This window comes from Triticum urartu, chromosome 1 (assembly GCF_003073215.2).
Source record: "Triticum urartu cultivar G1812 chromosome 1, Tu2.1, whole genome shotgun sequence".
Lineage (NCBI taxonomy): Eukaryota > Viridiplantae > Streptophyta > Magnoliopsida > Poales > Poaceae > Triticum > Triticum urartu.
The window spans coordinates 560,572,555-560,579,033 of record NC_053022.1 but is presented as its reverse complement, the minus strand read 5'-3'; the positions used below and the strand labels follow the sequence as shown (position 1 = coordinate 560,579,033).

General features: G+C 57.9%; 1 pseudogene; it reads left to right on the top strand.

Annotated features, from left to right (window-relative positions):
* Positions 1 to 1,131: 1,131 nt before the first annotated feature.
* On the top strand, positions 1,132 to 6,248 carry LOC125539476 (annotated as a pseudogene).
* Positions 6,249 to 6,479: the final 231 nt, after the last annotated feature.

Below are 6,479 nucleotides of genomic sequence, written 5' to 3'. Positions count from 1 at the left end.
TTATCCTATCTTTGTAAAAAATGTACTACCGAGAGTCCACATGCAATTAAGACCCTACTATTTTTGAACTTCCGATTAATACCCTACCGTATATCAACGTGATTGCACATACTACACATTTACTACTATTTACAAAAGAGGGAGAAGTTAATTCATCAGAGGTGGACATAAATTCACTGTGTGTGCCGTATTCATCAGCCACCATCAGCGACGACGCGTGCTACGTCTGCTTCACAACATCGGCCGCATCACGGTGCCGCATAGCAGCCCAACGTCATGTGTGCAGCATAGCAGCGCCACCAAGGGCTGCGTTGCAACAACAGGGAGCCGCTGACGACCGCCGTGTCGTAGCGTTGACAGCATTGTGGAACGCTGCATTGTAGCACGGGCAACCACCGACGGGCCGCATAACAGTGTAGCGTCACAAATGCAGGATTGGAAGTGCCGGCGAAAGCCGTGTCGTAGCATTGGCAACATTATGAGCATCCAATTGCAGCACCGAGTCAACGTCCAGGGCTGGTTTGCAGCACTGATAGTCACCGATGATCAACGCGTCGTAGTGTTGATATCGTCGACGTGTGTGTGGAGCTTGGGTAGCAGGCCATGTCGGACAGAGCTTGGACAGCAGGCCATGGCGACATGTGCCAGGACGAAAAGGGTATAAAGCTATGCGGAAAATTTAAGTGGTTGTCGGCGCTCGAAAGACAAACTTAAAGAGGAAGCACCAACATCCGCCGAAACGTCTTACTTACGAGGACTAAAATCCTAACTTATAAACTACTCACCGAAGTAGAGGCACCGGGATTTCCTCTCCGCCACCGGTCAATGCAGAGGCACCGGGATTCCCTTTCCGCCACCGGTCAATGGAGGGGCAGGCAGAGAGGAGAGGACTCCACGGGCTCACAGATAAAGCCTCGATGGGAGCAAATCATGTTTGATCCCATTCAAAATCACAATGTTTTGGTGCATGGATCTTGAATTCTTATGCGTGGTGTGCACGCGGTAGGTGACACGGTCGGAATCAAAAGGAATAAATTATTCCGACGTGCTCCGCGTGCGTTGGCGCATCTGGAAGCGCTTTATTTACAGGCAATGAGTCGGTGCCTTTTCAAGAGCAAGATAGCACAACGACCACGTTACGTACTAGTGTCCATACTCTTCTCATCAATATCATCAATGGCGACGGCACCTGGTGCTTCGCTGCTCGGCCCCATCCCTTTCGCGGACGTTGAAGTTGACTCAGGCTTGGTCTCCGGCGTGCCGGTGCAGCTTGCGGAGGAGAACGCCGACGCCGACCTTGTGTCCGCCCTGCCGAGCGCGCCGAGGCCCAACAATGGCCTGCCGAACCTCCGTTTCTACGAGGGGTTCTGGCTGCCGGAGTGGCCTGTCCCGGCGGCCGTCGCCCTACAGCGCCGCTTCGAGCCCCGCCGGGACGACGTCATCGTTGCCAGCTTCCCCAAGTGCGGAACCACGTGGGTCAACGCGCTGACGTTCGCCACCATGGCGCGGCGCGCCTACCCCGCCGTCGGCGCCGGGCACCCGCTGCTACGCCTCAACCCACACCAGTGCATCCCTTTCCTGGAGGGCCTATTCGTTAGCCGGCGCGGGGAGGCCAAGCTCGAGGCGCTACCTTCCCCGCGCGTCATGAACACGCACATGCCGCTGGCCATGATACCGCGAGCCGCCGCGCCCGGCGGGGGCGGGTGCAAGGTCGTGTACATCTGCAGGCAGCCCAAGGACATGGTGGTCTCGCGGTGGGACTTCCACCGGCGGCTGCATCCCGAGCTGGCGTTCGCCGACGTCTTCGAGGCCGTGTGCAGCGGCGCGGTGGCGTACGGACCAGCGAAAACATGTTTTAGAGTCTATGCATCCGGGTATTCCTTATCCAACCACTCATTCCTGCGTCACGATTTGTGCAAATAATTTTCTCTTTTTTATTTCTCTCATATAGAACATGTATTTGTACTTCAACTTTGCAGCACAACAAAGTTTTCTATATAGAATGTGGGATAAAACTTACAGATTTTTGGGTCCAACATAAATATACAAAATGAGATTTGTTTGATTAAAAAAATCTTATTTTTCATATTTATGTCCGACAAAAAAATCTGAAAGTTTTATCTCACATTCTAGTTACAAAGTTATGTTGTACTGCAAAGTTTGAAGTTCAAGACATGTTTTATATGAGAGGAACAAAAAAAAGAAAATTCCATGTAATAAGGTAGTTGTGTAGCACAGATCTCAAAGCAACATTGGAGTGCTAGGTGTTAGTACTAATCTTGCTGCATGTAGTTAGTTGGTTAGTGAATTGACTAGTCATGCGTGCATGCATTAGATGGATAAGTAGATGTGTGTGAGTTAGCTAGCTGGCCGAAGTGTCGTGCGTGCTGGCCGAACGGACCGCTAGCATGAAGGCTAAGTGTGCGTGGGTGCTTGCACGGTGAAGACTTGGGCGTTGCGTAGCTGCTGCACTACAAAGCCGGCTGGGCTGTTCATGTTTGTAGAGAGCGCGGGTGTGTGCGTCAAGGTGTTGTAGCGATGTAGCCTGGGGTGAACGAGTTCGTGCTCATGGAATACAACGCCGTTCGTGCGACGGGCGGAGTACGTGCTCCGGGAAACACCTGTGTCCAGCATCCTTCTTCCTCCTTCATCTTCTTCTTCATTGTGTCAGAGAGAGAACGAGCGGGAGGTGCAGCGAGAGAGAGGCAAGGCGAGACCGCGGCAACAACAATTGGTATCAGAGCTTGGTGTCTTGGGCGTGCTTGCCGTGTCGGAGGCGTGGCGGCGGTGGCTATGTTCGCCGGCGGCTGCGCGATGAAGCTCCGGGCCGTGTGTCATTCTATGGAGGCGCGCGGTGCGGCGAGGAGGCCGCGGTGGCCGCGGCGGATGCGGCGTGCGCGGCCGACATGGAGGCATCGGCCGCGGCGCGCGGCGAGTGCGTGGCGACGGTGACGCATGGCGAGTCCGCGGCTATGCGGTGTGATGCCGTGCGCGCGAAGAGCACGGTGGTCGCGGAGACGAGGAGGTCGCGGAGGACCTGCGTGGTGGCGCAGAGGTCGCGGCGGCTCGGCGCGACAACCGTGGAGGCGCGTGGCACGGAGCCGCGGCGGCCCCGGCGGACCTGCGCGGTGGCGCGGCGTGGCGGCATGGAGGTGTTGCGCTGCGGTTGAGGCCGAGGCGGTGCAGGGCAATAAGACGCAGCGGCGAGCCGGGCGCGACCAGTGCGTGTTATGGGTGCGCACTGGACGCGTCGGGCGCGCCGGGACCGCGGGCGCGCGTACGAGCGTGCAGTTGATGTTGGGAGGAGGCGTATGTCGCCGTGGTGCTCGAGTCCGTGCTCGAGTTCGGCTACATCCTTCCGGCGTTTGTCACTGGCGGCTGCCATGGCGGACGCGGAGGCGACACGCGGTGAGCGTCTGGTGCTGTCGGGCTCGTCGGGCGTGTCGGATGCGCGCGGGACATGCGGGACGCACTGGTGCGGTCGGGCTCGTTGGATGCGAGCGGTACGTGCGGGGCGCGGAGGGACGCCAGGCATATGTCGCCGGCGGAGATGGAGCTCGGCGTATGTAGTCGGGGTCACGGCAAGTCAAGATTAGGAGGGAAAATGTTAGTACTAATCTTGCTGCATGTAGTTAGTTGGTTAGTGAATTGACTAGTCATGCGTGCATGCATTAGATGGATAAGTAGATGTGTGTGAGTTAGCTAGCTGGCCGAAGTGTCGTGCGTGCTGGCCGAACGGATCGCTAGCATGAAGGCTAAGTGTGCGTGGGTGCATGCACGGTGAAGACTTGGGCGTTGCGTAGCTGCTGCACTACAAAGCCGGCTGGGCTGTTCATGTTTGTAGAGAGCGCGGGTGTGTGCGTCAAGGTGTTGTAGTGATGTAGCCTGGGGTGAACAAGTTCGTGCTCGTGGAATACAACGCCGTTCGTGCGGCGGGCGGAGTACGTGCTCCGGGAAACATCTGTGTCCAGCATCCTTCTTCCTCCTTCATCTTCTTCTTCATTGTGTCAGAGAGAGAACGAGCGGGAGGTGCAGCGAGAGAGAGGCAAGGCGAGACCGCGGCAACAACAAATAGTGAGGCCCGGGTGCATAAGCTCACAAAATCTGCATTCTACGGACCAGTGTGGGACCACATGCTCGGCTGCTAGAGCGCCAGCACGGCGAGGCCTGACAGCCTGCTTTTCTTGCGGTACAAGGAGCTGCCGCACGACCCCGCTGAGCACGTCAGGGCGCTGGCGCGGTTCGTGGGGCTGCCTTTCTCCGGCGCCGAGGAGGATGCCGGTGCCGTCCACGACATCGTCAAGCTCTACAGCTTCGGCCACCTCAAGAACCTGGAGGCCAACAAAACGGGCCACGTGAATCCCATCCTCCAGATCCCGCGCGGCGCGCTATTCAGGAAGGACGCGGCCGGTGACTGGGCGCTATCGGTAACTCAAAGTTGCTTCAGGTTCAACGCTCATGTGGCCCCCCCTTCCACAGGCGACACGCGCTAAACCCTAGCCGCCACACCAACTCCCCCTCCCCAGATCTCCCCTCCCTGGCGGCGCTTGCCGGCGGCGGCGGGGCATTCCTTCTTCTCGCGAGGTCAGGGCAGCGCGGGGCTACTTGGCTGAGGAGAGCCATGGGGGCGCGACGGCCGTGGCATGCAGACGCCATTTGGTGTGGCGCGCGAGGCGAGCAGGCGCGGCTTGCGGGCGCGACGGGCGTGATGGCCGCGGCGCGCGAGGCGAGCAGGCGCGGCGGGCGCGGCCTGCAGGCGCTGGCGGCCGCGGCTGCCGCGGCGAGCAGGCGCGGTGGGCGCGGCCTGCGGGCACGACTTGCGGGCGCGACGGGCGCGTCGGCCGCGGCGCGCGAGGTGAGCAGGCGTGGCCTGCGGGCGCTGGCGGACGCGCGGGCACGACGAGCGCAGCGCGCGGGGGGGTGTGGCGTGCTGGTGCGGGCGCGGGGGGCGTGGCATGCAGTGCGGGCGCCAGGATGCGAGCTCGGGCGCGTGGGCGCTTCGGGGTGGCCGGGGCAGTCCCTTCGGAGATCTGGCCCGTGTCACGCGTCCTGCGGAGGTGCCTGCCTCGCTGCGGCTATGACAGTCGCCGGATCTCGTTGCCCGGGTTGAGTTGGTGGTGGCGGTGCGGTGGGGGTTGGCGGATGCGGGTGGGCTCTCCTTCAAGCATGTTCACGCCCATCTTCTGGAGTAGCGGCGCCGTACAGCGGCTGTAGCGCAGAGGAGGTTCTCAAGCAAACCAATTCCGGCTCGGCTGGTCTTGTCCTTGCGCGCAGCGGTGCGGACGCAATTAGTTTGATTTGGTGTCCGTCCAATCACGGCGCGCGGCGGTGCTGCCGGCCAGCTCCGGTTCTAACTCGACTCTTCCTGTGCGCTGCGGTGTGGTTCCTCGCCCAGATCTGCGCATGGAGGCTGAGGATGGCCGGATCTGGTTTGGCGCCCAGGCCTGCATGCGGCGGGGCGGCCCAGCAAGGTTGGCTTGTGTTCGTCAAGTTTCTGCGTGCGGCGGTGACAAGTTTGTTCCTGGTAGTGTGTGCATGGCCTTTTTCTTCACGTCAGCTCTGGTTGGCCTCGGATCCATGTTTGTTGGTGGAAGACTCGGCTTCAGATGAAAGTCCTGCACTGTTCTGGTCAGTGCTAATGGTAACGGCACCTACGGGTGTCGTCTTCCTCCTTGGATGTATCGCTCTGGAGCTCGTTTTGCTCTTCGTACCTCATGGCTTGTGGTTTCCGGGTGAAAACCTAAGATTTGGCTAGTCCAGATCAAGGGACGGTGTTGTCTTCGATATCACTCCCTCCTTGGAGGCCTTCTCTTGGAGGCCCAGCGATGGTTCCCGATGGTGTACATGGCTTGTCGGTGGAGCTTGGGTTTGTGATGGTGCCGGCCTTTTTTCTTTCTTTTCTTTTTGCACTAGCCTTTTGATGTGCTTTCCTCCTCGGAGGGTTCTTGTAACGCTTCTTCTGATCAATGAATTTGGCAGCTCTACTGCCAACGTTTAAAAAAAAAGAATCACATGACGCCGGAGATGGCGCAACGCCTTGACGAGATCATCGCCAACAAGCTCCATGCCTCAGGGCTCATCTTCCATGAGTGACGACTAGACTGAGAGCATATACATAGATGATACAAATTTAGAGATCTAAAACTAGATCTATAATTTACATCATCAAAAGGTGTATTTTACATCTAAAAACAAGTAACTCCAACAGATGATGTATCTTGATGATGTTAAAGTTCAACTTCAATAGATGATGCTTATTGAAGATGTAAAAAAAGGATGGTGTACCAAAATAGTTGCACCTCTCATGCGCCTCAACCCGTTCTCTCTGGATGAACTCACACCTGTAGAAAACAGGGGCTTTGATTCGGCCAGAAAAAAGCATTAATCCCGGTTGCATTACGAATCGGGACTAATGTGAGCATTAGTCCCGGTTCGAGCGGCTAGGGCACCGTACAGGCATTACTCCCGGTTCAAATGGG